The 17,644-nt window shown below is 43.7% G+C and overlaps 2 long non-coding RNA genes across 2 annotated transcripts in view; one reads left to right on the top strand and one right to left on the bottom strand.

Moving 5' to 3' along the window:
• LOC116470319 (uncharacterized) overlaps nucleotides 1-8,898 on the bottom strand; it is a 42,782-nt gene extending 33,884 nt beyond the window's left edge. The window contains exons 1-2 of the long non-coding RNA XR_004248575.1: nucleotides 8,749-8,898; nucleotides 7,270-7,348 (exon numbers count right to left, since the gene is read on the bottom strand). This is a non-coding gene — a long non-coding RNA (uncharacterized LOC116470319). The remainder of the gene's footprint in view (nucleotides 1-7,269; nucleotides 7,349-8,748) is intronic.
• Nucleotides 8,613-17,644, top strand: part of LOC116470320 (uncharacterized) — a 37,385-nt gene continuing 28,353 nt past the window's right edge. The window contains exon 1 of the long non-coding RNA XR_004248576.2: nucleotides 8,613-8,829. This is a non-coding gene — a long non-coding RNA (uncharacterized LOC116470320). The remainder of the gene's footprint in view (nucleotides 8,830-17,644) is intronic.

Here is a 17,644-nt window from a genome sequence, read left to right as displayed (position 1 = left end):
CACTCAGTTATTAAACGGCAGGAATTAAACTTGGGTCTGTGGTTCCAGAGCTCATGCTTCTAAGCACTTTGCTGGGTGAGTCTCTGTTGAGATACTTTTCATGAGAAGGAACAAAGCTATCTAAATAAATTATTCTGCTAATAAGATAATGGGCATAAAAATGCTGTGAGAACTGCAAAATCTCATAAAGGTTAAGAATTAATTATTACAAGGAAATTCTATAGCGTGGGAGGAACACCAGAAAAGGGAAAGTGGAAAGAATATTGATCATGAAATTAAAAGACCCGTATCTCAGAAGAGTATCAGTGTAATGATTATGAATTTATAAAACTTAAGTATTCAAGGCCTGCAAGGAAGAAATATGGTGAAACAGGGAAAACGATTAGTTTGCGGGGAGCTATGAAAATGAAGATAAATCTTTTCTTTCTTTGATTCTGATTTCAAAGAGATCATTTGTACAAATCTTGAAACCAAAGCACAGACTGTATGAATCCATGTTGAACCCTGGACTTTCAGGACTACTGTGTGGCTAACCACAGCCCTGCAAGGCCAGGCTCAGCATGTCACAGTTTTGCCACTGAACATGAATCTTCGGAAGGATCGCAAACACTACATGGAAAATGACTTATTCTTTCTGCAAGGCCACTCTCTTAGACATCACCCTAACAAAAAGAATTATGGGTTGGAAGAGGAGAAAGGATGCAGTTTGGGCCTTGACCTAAAAAAGGTCACGAGCACCTCTACTGATTCTTGGAAACATTAGTTGCAGTGGATCTCAAATTCTACGGTGCAAAAGAATGACCTGGTGACCCTCCAAAAGTCTAGATTCTCTGGTTTCACCCCTAGACCTTGTGACTCAGATGTCCAGTGAGGCCAGGAACTCCTCACTGTTAACCTGTGCCCTATTTTAACAAGCCCTGCTTGGAGTTGGGATGTTGGGGGTCTGCACACCATACTGAAATAGACGAATTCCCTGCTCAAAGACCCCTTTATGTCCCGATTACAGTCTGCAATGAGATTATAGAATCATTAAATCATGATTAAGCCAATGTGGAGATTGATATGTGTTGTATGAAGCTATTACTGATTGGGTTTGTTCTTAGAAAACTAGACTTTCAGAACAGTGGCCAGGGTGAATTTGAGGCAGACCCTATACCCAGCCCTGTGCAAGAACTTTTATCTATAGTCTCATTTCATACTTAAAATAACTTAGGGAGATTAGTGTTACTTTGCAGGTGAGGGAACTAAGGACTAGGACAGCAGTTTAAATACCTTCAATGAGGTCACATGGCTAAGAAGTACTGAAATCAGGATTCTAAATCAACATATATATTTGACCCTTTTCAGTATACCACGCAACATCTAAACTCCTGTCTTCAACCAAAATGTGTCACGGGTCGATTGTGATTGGAGCAACAGTGATTCAGGGGAGAACTTGGACATTATGGATGAATTGACTAAATTCACATTGCCGCAGTCAGCCCTTGGTACCCTCTGGGCTTCCATTGGGAATTTATATCCTAAGGACTTAGTCTTTTTCCTAGTGGAATCACAGGGTTCAGAGCCTCTACTCTGGGGTCATTGATGCTATCTTTCTACTGCTGGGGTAGCCCCTTACTCTACTTTCCCATTTGGGACTGAAACTAATGGCTGTCATTGACCAGCCCCCATGACAAAGGATAAGCTTAATATATCCTGTATCCTGGTCTTGACTTGTCATGGTTATAAAAATGGGGAAAGCTTAGCCTTTCTGCAATTATAATTATTCTTCTAAAATATTTTAAGAATATTTAATTTTTATGATGACAAAAACAGCAAACAGCAAAATATAGCAAATAAACCACTAAATACATACTATGTCAAGTGGTGAACATTGGTGTGGAGAGGAATAAGCAGGGCAAGAAAGATAAGGAGGAGAGAAAAACTAATGTGTATGTAATATATATATTAGTTATACACACATACGTATCAATCCATATGAATATGCAGATACTTTGGAAAACATTGAACACCGTTTAAAAATATTACCGCTAATTCTGCTACATACAGATAACCACTGTTAACAGTTTGGCCTATTTCCTTTTGGGTTTTTTTTCTCTATATTAAATTGGGATTATGTCCCATTCGCTTTCATAAGGTAAGCTGCATTTTTTACTTAGCATGTCATAATCATTCTTCCATGTCATTAACATTGCTTTGAAAACATCATTTTATATTTAAAGGTTTGCTAAGTACCATTGTAGGAAGGCACTGAAATTGATTAAGTCATTTCCTCTGTTGTGGGACATTTAGATTATTTCTCATTTTTTCACCCACATAAATATCCCATGGATGTACTTTCTTACATATAAATCTTTATGTGTATATCTAAACATTTTCTTGGAATAAATCTGTGTTTTTGAGTCTGTTCCCCCAGGGTCTTGATGTATGTTGCCAAATTACCCCCCAGAAACAGGGTGAAAACTCCACAATTCAGTGATCTTGCCACTCCGGGGCTAGCAGATGCTTTTACAAGCCCTCTAAAGAGTTCTGTTTTGGGCTTTCATTGAACTGATCCAATCTGGTCTAGTTCTCTCAGATCCACAAATACTTATGTTCCACTTCCCAGTGTGATGCTCTGAAATGACCCTTCCCATCCACACCCTGGAGTGGAATATCTCTTTCCACAGGGGTGCCTTTCCCAGAGTCTGGAGGGGCAACCTTAGTCCCTTCCCCTACGTTTTGCTTGAGTGAGTCATAATCTATTCCTGGCCTCTCAGGGCCCCCCTCCAGGATGCTGTAATCACAGCACTACCCTGTGTTCACATTTCCCATTATTGAGCAGAAATCCCCTTGTGCCTCCACACAGCCTGGCTGCTTCCTAATGGCCCCAGCTCCCAACTTCTAATGGCCCCATCCTCATTTCTCCCAAGAGCCAGCTCTTTTTGCTAGTGTTTTAAGAATCCTGATCCAGACGAAAATCCTCCCATGATGTCCATCTGGTCAAATTGAATGTGATGTAAGCAATGAGACAGAGAGACGGGTGTGTCTGCATCGATAGGACAGAGGAACCTCCCAGGACCATCCATCTTCTGTCTGCTCCAGTGACATCCAACTGCCCCGCTCCTAGTCTGGGATTTGGGGATGACAGACAACATCCCTAATTGCCAGTGCCACACTACAGAGACGGGGTGGATGTTGGGCTCTGAGCATAGCCCCCGCTTCCAGCCCTGACAACAACTTCCTGGAGATGCTGCTTTTTCCTTCATGTGCAAATCCTACTCAGAAAGTGGATGTTCCCCTTTACACTTGATCATGTGGGAGATTTAACCCTTGGAGGAAATGGTAGCAGGGACAGCAGAGACTTTTGTGGATGTGGATCTGTTCCAGGGTTAGAGCTGTTTGTCCTGTCTCAAGGAGAAGGCCCTCATCCACTCTTGACCTCAACTGCGGCTTCCTCAAAATGGATAAAATGCTGTGCTGATGTAAAGAATGGTGATCAGAAGTGATTACAAAGCACGCTGCAAGCACAAACATAATGATTGTTTTAAAAAAGGAAAATGTTATCAGCACTGGACAATGCCAGCATCCCCTCTATTTTTTTTTTTTTTTTTTTGGTTCCTATGAAGCCACCTGGGGATCAAGTTTTTCATTTCTCCCTTCCTTGATTAGGATGCGATAAGGTTCACATGCTTCCATGACCAGATGCCAAGTACATGGGTTTTATGTTAGGCACCTATTTCTGGGAAGAGATGGGTGGATGGTCAGGGAGAGAAAGTAGAAAAAAAAAGGTTGTCAGTTGCAAACTCAAGAAGTTATCTCTGAACTTCGATGTAATAATTAACCGGTAATTAAATTATTAAAACAAAAGTAGCCTTCTCTCCAAATCCCCAAGCAATTGCTAAAGAGTAAACTAGAGCTCTTGGAATGACAATAATACAAAATGGCAGCAGGAAGCTCCAGATAGGTACGGGCTGGGAAAGCTGCCTGCTGAAACTCCTGCTCACCTGGATGTTGAGCTGCTTCTAGCACTCCTGCCTCAGACAGCTTTAAGGAGAAAATCATGTGTTAGCTCAAAAAATCTGATGATGTTCTCACTTGGTTCCAGAAATTCTGATAGGGGCTAGAGGTTACGAGGTGAGTAAGCTAGAGAAAGTTCCTCGTTTCATGGAACTTTCATTCTAATGGAGTAAAGGAAGATCGTCAACTGGTAAACAAGCCAACAGACACAATAAGCTCACAGCCTGATAGGTACTTGAAAAAAATTAGTAAAGGTCATAAAATGTCAATGTTGTTAGCAATGGACTGAGATTAAAGTCTGCTTCTCTGTCTTCCATTCCATTCTTAGGAATCAAAGATAAATTTTTGAAGGGAAAATGTGATTATGCATAATATTGGACTGTGGCATTTCATTACTGGCCCTTCAAATATTATCTTTTTTTTCCTCCACGAAACTGCACATGTCATGAAAGTGGAGACAGGGCTGCTTTTTCACTTCACCCCCTCACTGTTGCACATAGTGGGAGCTCAGTAAATATTTGTTGGATGGATGGATGAATTAAGAGAGGTTCTATTTGGTAGTGGTGGAGGGGACTGCTGTGATTGATACTTAAGACAGGTGCAATCCATTTGGTGTCTATCAAGGGAGCAGCCAACTGGCGAAGCAACATGAAGCAGAACATAGGTTGCCGCTGGAGTTAGGAAACTGACTCTAGGTTTGGCTCATCATTGGCTGCGAATATGTCAACTTCATGGCCCTTTGTGCTCCAACCCCGGCATAGAAGTGTAGAAAGGTAAACCTCAGAGCAGCAATTTGGTGGTATTAGGACTAGAAGGATTTCCATTGTTAGGCCATTGAGAAAAACGGTCAGTTCAACGACTTAATATTGCAATTTAGAATCCCAAGAACGCAGGAGAGGTTGTAGGGTCAAGAGGAGATGAGCCTAGCCCTCAGGGATTCTTAAACACTTAGATTATGGTGTTTATGAAGCTACTCTGAGTTCTTCCTTTATTTGCAGAATTGGCATAATCACCAAGTAATGAGCTTTGCTGTTAGTACCCTGATTCTGTTTATGCCCATTACCTTTGCTTTAACATTACATCCACATCATTCCTAAAATGGTTATGTTTCCTATTTAAGCCAGTTGGAAGTCTGAAGGCTAAAAGCTTTTTTGAACAATCAAAGATCTGAAAGTCAAACTGGCTTCATCAAAAGGGCAGTGAATTTCCTAAGAGAAGAGAGATTCAACTTGAGGCTGGACGTGTCAAGGATGTTAAAGATCAAACACTGGCAAATAATTGAAAAAAAATGTTTGTATGAAATGCTGTCTGAACCTGACATTTTGTGAGCCTGTGACATAAAACATTCATTTGGTGAGCTGTCAAAGAAGACTTTATCCTCTTATGCATCCATGACAAATACTTGGGATGAGGATCCAGGGGTTCTTCTAGTCCTTGGTTTTCTCGTCTGTGAAAAGGGGTTGAAAAATTCTATCTCCTAGAATTGTTGTAAGGCTTCCAAGGGGTAATACTTAGGAAATACCAGGTTCCTAGTCAGCACTTAATAAATCTCGGTTAAATTTGAATCTGAACTCTTTCAATACTGGGGCACTGAAAGTTTAGCCTTTCTCAATAATATAAGCTACCCTGAGCCAAGGCAAAAATAAGTAGGACTCCAACGTTCCCACTCCCTGATTATGGAAGCAGTGAAAAATGTGTTGATTTTATCCTTTTGGTGAGCTGTACACCCACCTAGCAAGACCAGGCCTAAACATATGGTCCCAATTTCTTGTCTCAAGGGAAAGACCGGTGTTCTTAGAGAAGCTAATTTTTACCAGTCTCCGTAAAAAGTAATTTCTCATCCATGGAAAGTGGATTGGCCTGAACAGGCTCTGTTAACTGTTCTCAGGGCAGATGCCAAGCCCAGCAGAGGGCATTCGCCTGTGCTAGCTCTACTTCTATCCACTCTCATCTCCAACTTCTACCCTCTGTCTACCTGTGAGACGTCACAGGTCTGTTCCTCTATGAAGCCTGTCTTGATTGCTCTAATCGGGTTTAAGTCCCTTTAGCGTACGTTGTCACTGTGTCATGAACATACATCTTTGTAGTGGTGTTAAGTTTGGATTTGTGAAGGTTTGGGTAATATTATTTCTCCCACTTGACTGTAAGCCCTGTCTGTGTTGGCTCCCTATATCCCAGCATCTAGCAGAGAGGCAGAACAGATGCCACAGGAATACTTGCAGAAGGGAGAATGCTTGGAGGCTGTTGGCTGAAAAGAAAACTGAAAGCAGGAGAGACAAACATTGTGTGGATAGGTGTCTCACTGCACCGGGCAAAGCCGGGCAAACAGAGGGAGTGGAGGGTTACAACAGGAGGGATTTAGGACAGTGTTCAGGAAGAAAGCTGCTTTGCAAACATCCTTTAAAATTCAGGGCTGCCTAAAGAGTTACAGTGGGATCCCAGGGAAAACAGCCAGCAATTATATCAGCCTCTGCAAACAGAATAATCTGCTTTGCTCCAATCCCAATTTTTATTTTCCATAGGTTTTAAAGAAAAGTTAGAAGATAAACTTTATGGCGAAAGATTATAAGCAGGGTTCTGGCTAGGCGTTTTAAGCTAGGGGGATTTAAGGAAAGGAGACAGTACTATCTCTCTGAGACCAAGTGAGCCTCTGGGGATGGGTGGAGCAGAAAACCTCTCACTGACTGGGCAATACTGTCTTGTGTTGACGTTCAAAAACATCTCCTTTGAGTTATCAAAAGAACCATCTCTTAGGTGCTGTCTGTTAGGGTAGGAGGTGGGCATGCCTAGGTCTTCTCCTGCTGCGAAGGGAAGAAGGAAGCTAGCTGGGGCCTTTCTGCTGAGCCTGTTAGACAACAGCGCAGTGAGTACAGACACGTTTCCCTCGAGTGCCAGGCTCAGAGCAAGGGCGAGGGCGGCACACAGGCATCTGCTAAGCAGAAAAATGTCATGCCAGCAGGGGCTTCTTCACCGGCCAACCCTGCTCCTAGCTGGCAGGCCACTTCCCAGGCAGTTTCCAAACAAAAAAAAAGATTTCATTGCTCACTTCATTTTTTTTTTTTTGGCTTCTGCATTCCCAGTCCCTACATTCTGAATAAACAACCTCTTGCTGTAAATGGATAACTTGTAAGCCACAGGCACTCAGGGAGAGCAGAGAAGCTAGCTAAGGTGTGGGGAGGGGGAGGGGGAATCTGTGCTCCAGGACTGGGCCTGCCTACTGTGTTGTTATGTGACTGGGCTACATGTGTCTCCATGTCTCCGCGTCCTCACCTGGAAAGAGGGATAATTCTGCATGCCATATTGACAACCACAATGGTGAAGCCATACAAGATGAATTAGAAGGAGGCACCTTGAAAAACAGAAAAAAGGAAACTGTATAAGAAAAAAAACCTCACACAGTTTGTTAAATATGCTCAGCTTGATAATTCTTCATAAAATTAGAATCACAGTGACTTCCAGTATGCAGGTGAGTTTACGTGAAGTCTGCAGTCACTTGTTAGAGAAATGTTTTTACAGACTGCCTTCACCAGGCAGAGAACTGGCTCTACCGTCTCACAGATGTGGGAAGTGACCACCTTTGATGAGAGTAGCCTTGATCCAGTCACTTTCCTCTCTGAGTTGTAGTTCCCACATTAGTTGAGGGGAAGCTGCAGAGGTGGATGTGTGCTGCAGGATGAAGATGAGATGTTCCCCAAACACACAGAACATGTGTTTTTTCTACTCATTCCTGGATTCTTGAGGAAGATCCACCTAAGATGCAAGTGTTAAATACAGTAATGGGGCAGGATGGGCCAAGGGTGACAAACATGCTCATTCTGAGAACTGGTAGTTATGCATAGGACTGCATGGGGCTGGCATAGCCCTGGCGACGTAGGTTCTACTGAGACCTATCCCCAGATGGCGGCCATAACCACATGGGCAGTTGTATAGCCATGCAACCACACCAGTAAGTGGGTAGAAGCAAGAGCTCCAATGTTACACAGACGGTTTCCAGTCCTGCTTCTGCCTCCCCTGCTCAGAGCCTCTGCTTACCCATGGGCACACCAAGCTCTAAATAGGATGAAGCATGGCAACTACTCAACACAGTATCTGGTAGAAAGCCCTCAGAAACGATAGTATTATTAACAATATCATTACTAACCCGAAGTACCTGGGGCTGCACATATCTCAGTTCTCTTTTCCTCCTGGGCAATTTCCATTTTCTACACCGAGGTCCTGCTTTTTCAGCAAGGAAACTGTGCTAAATGCTCCCGCACCAGCGTGTGTGTGTGTGTGTGTGTGTGTGTGTGTCTGTGTGTGTGTGGGGGCAACAGGCTCACGTGTTGGAGGGGGCCCAGTGTGTGTGTGTGTGTGTGTGTGTGTGTGTGTGTGTGCACGGGCTGGGGGCTTAAGTGTTGCAGGTGGTCCAACGTGTGTGTGTGTGTGTCTGTGTGTGTGTGTGTGTCCAGGGGATGGGGGCTCAAGTGTTGAAGGTGGTTCAGCGTGTGTGTGTGTGTTTGTGCACGCGTATGGGTGTGTAAGGGCTGGGGGCTGAAGCACTGGCGGTAGCTCAATGTGTGTGCGTGTGCTGGTGTGTGTGTGTTCAGGGTCTGGGGGCCCAACTGTGTGAGGCGGCCCAGAGGCCGGTTAGAGACTGGGAAGGACGACAGAGGCAAGACACGCCCCGAGTGCTCTCGCGAGAGTTCACCGAGTTGATAAAGTTATTAAAACACAAAATACACATTTGCATCGGGGGAAAAAAACAAAAACCCGCGTGTCCGTCCTGTCCCTCCAGGCTGCGCAACGCTGGAGGACGATGGGAGCGCGAGACAGGTGGGACGAGCCTAGCAGGTGAACCTTCCACTGGCCCGAGCTCCGGGGCTCTGCGCCCCTAGCCCCGCGCTGCCTTAAAAAAAAAAAAAAAAAAAAGGAAGAAGAAGAAGAACAGAAAAAGCCGCGGGAAGAAGAGCGGAAGCCGCCGCTTCCCGGGCTCCAGCCGCGGCCCAGAAGAGGAGGAGCCCAGACGTCCCTCGCGCGCCATTGGTCCATCCGCCCAGCAACAGCCGCGGCCGGACCAATGGGAGCCGCGAAGCGGCCGGCCTCGCTCCAGAAACTTGGCTGCGGAAACGTTCGCTGTCCCAGCCAGGAAAACAAACCAGGAGATCCTTCACCCCCCAGCCCTAAGTTTTCTTTCTTACCCTGCCTACGCTCCCCCTTTCCCTTTGCAACTTGTCACCATTCCCAGCTGATGCATGCTTTAGTCGCCAAATTCTGACGCCGACGGAGGGCCTTTTCAGAAGGTCATCTCTTCCCACCCAAGGGGGAAGTCTCGTTAGAGGTAAAAGAACCGACAGGTTGAAAACAATTTGTCAGGTTTCCGAATCTGTCTTGGTCTTCAATTACAATAGCTTCACTTTTAATATATAGTGTGTTTCTGTTTGAACTGATCTGCAAGATTTGTGCCCAAAAGGAAGGGCAGTTTGAAACACTTATTATGCACCGAGCTTTGACCTCGATTTTTGTTTGCTTTCTATGCCTTACTGCATTTAATCCTCTAATTAATTGTAATTCGGAGAGTGGGTTGCCCTGTCTCCATTTAATAGATGGAAAGTTGAAGTTCAAAATGGTGAGTGGAAGTGTCAGAGAAATTCTGTTCGTACATGGTTCGACAGGATTCAAACCCAAGCCAGTCTGATTCCCAAGACGCTGGTTTCATGATGCCAGGCACCTCTGCAAGCACTTTTCAGAACTGGCCATAAAGAAGTTCTCTGACCTACCTTGTTGGTTGTAGTTCCTGCCCCGTACTGGAGAGGAAGACGTGCTACAGAGAGAAGCTAAGAAAAATTTGAACAGACAGGCCGTCCTGGGTTTTCTGCGTCAGTCAGTCTCTTGCTGTTAGATCAGACTCTTCTTTGTCCAACCCTATTTCTACCTGGGTATCCATGCTTCATCAAACTTAAGCCCGGGTAAAAATAGATACCCAGGGTATCTATTTTTATCTGGGACTTTGGGTCTTCATTTTGAGGGCTCCCATGTCACATGAAACTATGATTAAATAGATTTGTTATGGCTTTTCTCCTGTTAATTTCTTGTCAATTCATTCAGCAGACTCAGATTAGAGCCTTCGGGGGGAAAGTTGGAACTTTCCTAAAGAAATGGTGCATATTGCAAAAATCGAATCCAGACTCTCTATGTGTTATCCTCAAGCCTCAGCTTGCTTTGTGGGTGTGTGACCAGCCCAAATGCGCACATTCTGTACTTTGAAGGTCTTACACTTGGTTTACTGCTCTGCTGTTGCTGTTTTGAAATTATTAATACGATTTGAAGAAGAGGCCGCGTGTTTTCATTTTGCACTGGGCCTGCAAATTATGTAGCCGCCCCTGTGAATACAGCTTATTTAAATGTCCCAGAGGAATCTCACGTTTTGAGAATGTAGGACCTCAAGGAACGGAGGAAGGTTGTAAGCTGGCCGCCCCAACCCACATCACAACACACACTTAGACTTCTGCACACACCCTGCAGATAGTCAGTTTTATGACACTATAACTGTAATTTGAATCCCCAGTCTATTAAATGGGAGTGTATATATTTATGGCTGTGTTTATGTGTGTGTGTGCATGCACACGTGCGTGTGAGAACTCAGAGAGGGAATAGAGGTTTGGGGCATTTACAACACACAGATACAACCCTGATTATTGACTCTATCCTTTCCCTTTGGATAGGACTCTATCCTATCCCATTACAGGGGCTTTGGACAGGCTCTGCTTTTATGAAATACACTCTTAGGAGGTTTTGGAGTGCCTGTAAACACTGGACTGTGAGTGAGGTTGGTGTGATGCTGGCTGTCCCTGGAGGAAACAAACCTTGAATACACTTCCATTGGGCCTGGCAGAAAAGCCACATATTCTTGCATCTGTGTTACCCTGAAATCTGAATCTTCTTTTCTAGTAAAGATAGGCCTAGTTTTATTCTCTGGATTGTGTTGATCTAATTCTCTTAGTTAAGAGATGAAATGATCAGTAAATCACCAATGGCGTGAAAGTCTGAAATAAATGAGAAGAAAGCCTGAGTGTTTCCCTGACACTTAGTTTACTAACAAAGATAATCACACTCTGTGGCAGTTGTAAGGGACTCTGACATGGCTTTGAAACCATCTCCATATTTTGGAGCACTTTATTTGGTGTTGAGGGAAACTGAGGCGCTGAGAAATAGGCTAAGTTACTACAGGTTACACAGCTAGGTGGTAGTGATATGTAGGTTAGAATGCACTTTGCCTCTGACCCAGGTCTCTTTCTTGCTTTTCTGTATGAACAGAAAAATACCATAAAACATTACGTAATCAGTTCCTGCGAAGAGAGGTTATTGACTTAATAAATAACCATATGGGGTCACAAGGGAAGGTTACCAGTATGTATTAGTGGTTGCCGTTTGCTCCTGTTTTGTCTATATCATCTCATTTAAGAGAATCTTGTGGATAATATTGAGAGAACGTAGGCAGCATTATTTCCACTTAACAGATGAGGAAAGTGAGGCACAAAGTCATGGAGTAACTTGCATAGGGTCCCTCAACTTGTTAATGGATTAGCCAAGATGTAAACTCTGTTATTCTTCATTCCTAAATAACAATATTAAACCGTTCAAATTATCATGGCACCATGGTAGCCCATTTTAATGACAATATAAATTAAAGAAATGAGTCTCGTCCTACCAAACAGAAGTTAACTATTATGGTCATCATTAAGCTAACTTTGGGTCATTAATTGCTCTGAATTCACTTTTGTCTCAAGTTTTTTGAGGCTTTATGGTGATGATGTGTTACTTCCCTTTGACATTGCGGACCAATTTAAAGTTTATTTGATGTGGACGAAAAATCTTAGTCTAGCCAAAATACAGTCTAATGATTTGCTTGGTGTTTCAGAAAAAATAAAAAAATAAAACAATTATTACCAAATGGCTTCGTTGATTAAACCATTTGGTTCTAGGTGAAACTGGCAAATATTACCTGGGGTTTGTTGCACATTCTCCGAGGTCTCAAAGCAGATCTGCTGATTCACAGTCTGTACGGTGGTACTCACACTGGGCTGCACACGGGAATCACCTGGGGAGCATTAAAACTCCTGATGTTTGATACCCACACCCTGAATTTCTGATGGAGTTGGTCTGAAAGACAGCTTGGTCATCAGGAGTGTTAAAAGCTCCCCAGTTGAATCTAATGTGCAACCGAAGTTGCAATCCATAGGAGAAACTTGGGAAGCTGTGTGTTTAGTAAGCATCCCAGGTGATGGTTCTGATCAGAGGAGTTTGAAAACACTCCTGCAACTTACATGCTCTGTACAAACCAGGAGCAAGCACTCTGACAGGTTATTTAAGAAAAGTTTGTGGGAGAGAAGCCAGAGACAGCCTAGAGATTGCCTACAATCAGGCTCACCTGGCATAATTTGTGCATTTTTCTAGGAAATAGAGTTTTGAGTGATGAATTGAAGAGAGAAAAAACTAGCCAGAACCTTGAAACCACTTACCATTAATTCCGTCATCCTCTTACGCAGTTACCCCTTTATCCTCCAAGTCTATATTTATTGGTCGTCTATTATATACGATGAATCACTTTAGTGAAGGGCTAGTAACCCAATGATGAATAATAATATAGATACCTGGGATCTTGTAATGTTTAAAATGCTTTTGGCTGGCTTAAATGACTGAGGAGAGTCTTGACCGAATTAAAATAAAACAAACAGGATAGTATATTTGCATCTGGCCCTTTTCATCATACTTCTTCTTTCTCAGAGAAAGCTCACATATAATGGCAGCAAAATCCATTGAAATCTTGATTTAGAAACACTTAGCAACCCTTGTCAACAATGAGTCCCATGATATTTTTAGCATCTCATCAGAATTAAAACAAATAAACAAACAAACAAACAAGCAAAATCTCTACACAATGGAGCAATCTTGGAGAGGGAAAATTATAGCTTACTGATCAAGTCTTTGGGACAGATTTCTAACCATCAAACCATAGGCGGTAAAAGTACACAGATTCCAGCCACCCCTGGGCAGAGAGAAGTTGACCAATTTGGAAGGCAGTATTCCATCCTGAGTAAAGGAAAGAGCAGCGCTTTTCTTCCTCCCTTCTTTTCCACTCTTCTTTTTTCCCTGAGAGGTTTCATATTCCAGTTCATACATGTAAGTGTCCAGTTCACACTAACACAACTTTTTTTTTCGAGATGGAGTTTTGCTCTTGTTGTCCAGGCTAGAGTGCAGTGATGCCATCTCTGCTCAGTGCAACCTCCTCCTCCTGGGTTCAAGCGATTCTTGGGCCTCAGCCTCCCGAGTAGCTGGGATTACCAGGAGCCTGCCACCACACCTGGCTAATTTTTGTATTTTTAGTAGAGTTGGAGTTTCACCATGTTGACGAAGCTGGTCTCGAACTCCTGACCTCGGGTCATCCGCCCGCCTCGGCCTCCCAAAGTGTTGGAATTACTGGTGTGAGTCACTGTGCCTGGCCATACTAAGACACTTTAAACCTTAGCATGTCCAATGCTCAAATCCTGTCTGGTGGTGCTTTTATACTGGGCTTGGAAGAAGCATTGGATAGCAGGAGGTATATAATCTAAGTGATAATTTTTATTTGCATTTGTAAGAGATTGCTGGGCTTAATTTTTATATTCCCGTGATTTAGTGGAGGGAAAGGAGAACAAGGCAAAAACTAAGCCTTTTATTGAACTCCAATAAGGCCTCTTCCATCCCTGCTGTCTGGAATAGCTTGGGATGAGGCATGTGTTCTGTTACAGGTAGAGTCTGGCGTTTTCTTTTATGTAAGTGTCTCATAGGGACAGATCTGCCTGCTCTGCATCTTGGAATGATAAGCAGGTATGAACAAGCCTAGTGGCCCCAGGACATGGCAAGGTGTGCATACCTACATGACACTGAATGTCCTCAGCAAACCTGGGTATTTTTGCAATTCCCTGTGTTTTGGAGCCTATGAACTATGTAGGGGTGTCCAATTCAGCAAGCATCGTTCCAGTGCCCGAAAAGATGCTCTGTTTCTAGGAAAAAGCTGAAAAACTCATCATTCAGATTGAGAAGGAGACAGATTGAGAGGGAGGGTCTGTTGGAGGCAGCATTTCTAATGCCCACTTGTTTCTACTGGGATCTTTGTTGGAGTTCTGTGGTCCAAAGCCCAATGTGCTATCTAGGTTATAGGTTAAACTCGGGAGCTATATTTTATTGTGGATGCATGGACAGGGAGGTGCTAAAAGTCAAACATCATCATATTCGATGATTAGAATTGCATCTCATTCCTCACTGAAACCCCTTCATGGAAGAACATTTGTTCTAACAGTCATTTCTTTAAAACGAAACATTCCAGTATTTAAGGAGGTAGGGTATTGAATATATATTTTAAAATTTCCACTAAGGTGCATTTTCCAGAATTCCTATTTTATATATATGTGTGTGTATACGTGTATGTGTGCATATTTATATGCACACATATGAATATATATCCATATGTACAACATTCATATTTATATATAAATGAATAAATTCAGCCTTTGATTTTCTCCATTTCTGAAATTAAGTAAAGAAGATCTAATTTACAAAATAATATTAATCGTCGTAAATTGAGCTTCTGCACCTTGTGATCTTTGCAAATTATCTTTAGATGTTCTTATTTCTTTCTTGTTCCCTCTTTCTCATTCATCTCTTCCCAGCGAGCTCCCTCCATCTCCTCTTCCAGCCCTTTCCTGCCTCTCTCTGCCCACACAGACTTGAAGAACCAGTTTCTCTCCTTGCCTTTACTCCAAAGTCATAAACTTAAAACAAAACACATGGCCCAGAATAGGGTGCTGTCTTCAGTTTCCTTTTGCCTTCTCCTGATACTTTCTTGTTAGTTTTGGATTCTGCCCTGCAAACCCCAAGAGCACACTTTCTAGGTATGGAGAAAATAGGATGTTTTCCCCCCCAACTTCAGCAGAATTTTGCTGACTGTGTGGGATGCACCAACTCAGTGGTGCAAGATTTGATTGGAAGCAGCTGATGAGCCCCAGCCTTCTGGTGAGTGTGCTCACCAAACAGCCTGTCCCTTGTGGTTGCTTAAGAAAAACGTCTGTAGTCTCTGGGTCACACTGATTCTCTTTTGTTCTCTTAAATGTTGAATTTAGGCTTGCCTTTATCCCAGAAGGATGGGACAAGGCAAATAGAAAGAGGGCTGCAAGCTCACGGGAGAGACTCCAGGTCTGTGCACCACTGCGACCTCATATCTAAACAGTGACTTTCTAGACCCTTCCCCGTAGAGCACATGGGGATTTATAATCCCCATCCTGCCCTTCACAGATCATTGTCTTGGGGCCTTTTATAAGGGAGAGCTTTGGTGTTACCTTGTAGTAGGGCCACCTCACTGTTCTTTTTCAGGAGACTTTAAGCTTCCTGAAGCCAGACACTTGCTCTGATCAGAGCCTGACACAGGGTTACCACTTAATACATATTTTTAGCATGCTTCAATGCATACGTGAGTGTTGCCTCTTTTCTCAGCCTCTCCAACCTACTTAGAAGTGGAGAAGGGAGGTTTGACCAAAGGACGCAGACCTGATTTTGGAAGTCATGGATTCACTATGTCCCCAGCATTGTCCTTAAAGGACCCCCTTCTTCAGAAGGTACCAAGATTTGCTCTGGGGACTTCCAGTATCAAAGGTACATTTAGGTTATGGATGCTTCTACTGGCCAGATGGGCTCCAGTCTCAGGAAGTGAACATGCAAAAGAACTCTCCTCCTGAACATTTGCCTGGCTGGGGTCCCCCTTTAACCTGGTCATGGTAGTGAGAGCTTGGCATGTGGGCAGTAAGGCAGGCCTCTGTTTGCTATACACATTCTTAAAGTTTATTAAGAATTTATTTTTATATTTTTTATTAATAAACTAAGAACAGTTTTACATTTACAGAAAAATTGGGCAGATAGTAGTGAGTTCTCATATTACCTCTTTCCCGCCCCCTGCATGCAGTTTTCATTATTAATATATTAGTGGGGCGCATCTGTTACAATCAGCAAACTAATATCAATACATTATTATTAACTAAAGTCCCTAATTTATTCAGATTTCCATGTTTTTTCCCCTAATATCCTTTCTCTATTCCAGGATCCAATCCAAGATTCTACATTCCAGTTAGTTGCTGTGTCTCCTTAGACTACTATTGAAAGGGGCCGGGCAAGGATCAGACTACAGGGGTCACGGTCAAGAGATCTTTATTGGAGGTATCGAGCAGAGAAGGAAGAGAAGAGAAGAGAAGAGAAGAGAAGAGAATGCTGCTGGTGTGCTGGGTTTCATATCCCTTGGGCCTAGATGGGGTGGGCCCAAGGGAAGGCAGGAGATGCTTCTTTCTGATTGGCCCTCCTTTGGCTGGTTCAGACAGTGCCCGGTCAAGGAGGGGAGAAGAACCCGGAACCGGCGCCATTAAGGTACCCCTGTTGCCTAACATTCCTCCCTTTTTTGTTTTTTAAGAAGTGGGGAAATGGGCGTTGTAGTTTGGCTACTTCCTGCCGAACAGGGGCGTTGTGGGGGAGGGGGATGGGAGGACTGTGAGGGTTGTGGACAGGGCACAGTAGGAGTATAAGGCCAAGTAGTAGGGTGCTATATATGAACACCTCCTCGGGTGTGAAGTCTATGAATGTTCCTTGTAGGTATAGGTCGTCCAAAGCCGTGAGCCAGCCAAGGGGCAGGGAGGGGTCTGTGATGAGCCAGCTGTCCTTGTGGAGGTCGTCTAGGAACTGGTGGAACCAAGACATTGGGTGTTGGACCTAGGTTTAGCCCAGAAGGAAAAGAGAATGATAGTTACTTAGGGTGTTTGGCAGACTCAACCCTGGAAATGGCTGGATGAGGGATGTTGGATGAGGGGTTGTTATGGTAGATCTTATCTGACTGGTGTCGGCTGACTGGCCTATTGGTCGTTGATGTATTAGAAGGGTGTGAGGCCGTCTCTGGAGTCCTCTGCGTCTTCACAGGTTGCTAAAAGTTGGTAATTTCTGAGGAGAAGCTGGTTAAATGTTTGGTTAGAGATGGAAATGATGAAGTTAGTAGTGGGGGCAGAGGAGTTATTGGCAGGCATTGACTCGGATAAGGGGATGGCAGCAAGGGGGGGCTTTGACTGTGAAAAGGTAATAGGGCTGTGAAGGGGGTTCGCTGGCGGAGGAAGGTGAAAAGATGTGGGAGGCGGTAAGAGGAGGTCTGTTAAGGTTTGCACATAGAAGTGGAGAAGTAGTGTATGGAGATGGTGTTGAGTGTGTGGGTGATGGTTAGGGTTTGCACTGGGTAGGACCAGGCATTGCTTGGGTATAAACCTCCTTTGGCTGACTGGCCCCAAATGGAACTGGATGGGTTGGAGATGTGAATGGTCTGGGACGAGGCATTGTTTTTGGTGGTGTAGTATATGAAGGGGGTTTGTGTGTTCTCCTGTTTGTAGTGTAGGTTTCTTTGATGGTGAACAGGTAGTAGGTTTGTGGGGAGAGTCTATGTTTCTGGAATGGGGGAAAGAGAAGGTGTTTTAGAGATGCGGATTTTGAGTGGGCTGTTTGGCACTGGTGTGCAAATATATTTTGTAGGATGGTGTGGGGCCGGTGGGCTTCTTGTCTGATCCGGATTGGTGGCTGGCTTTAACCTGGAAATATGAAGCCAGGG

Source organism: Hylobates moloch, unplaced genomic scaffold (assembly GCF_009828535.3).
Source record: "Hylobates moloch isolate HMO894 unplaced genomic scaffold, HMol_V3 SCAFFOLD_6, whole genome shotgun sequence".
NCBI classification, from domain to species: domain Eukaryota; kingdom Metazoa; phylum Chordata; class Mammalia; order Primates; family Hylobatidae; genus Hylobates; species Hylobates moloch.
Note: the sequence above shows the minus strand (reverse complement) of the source record. Positions and strands in the feature narration are given on the sequence as shown.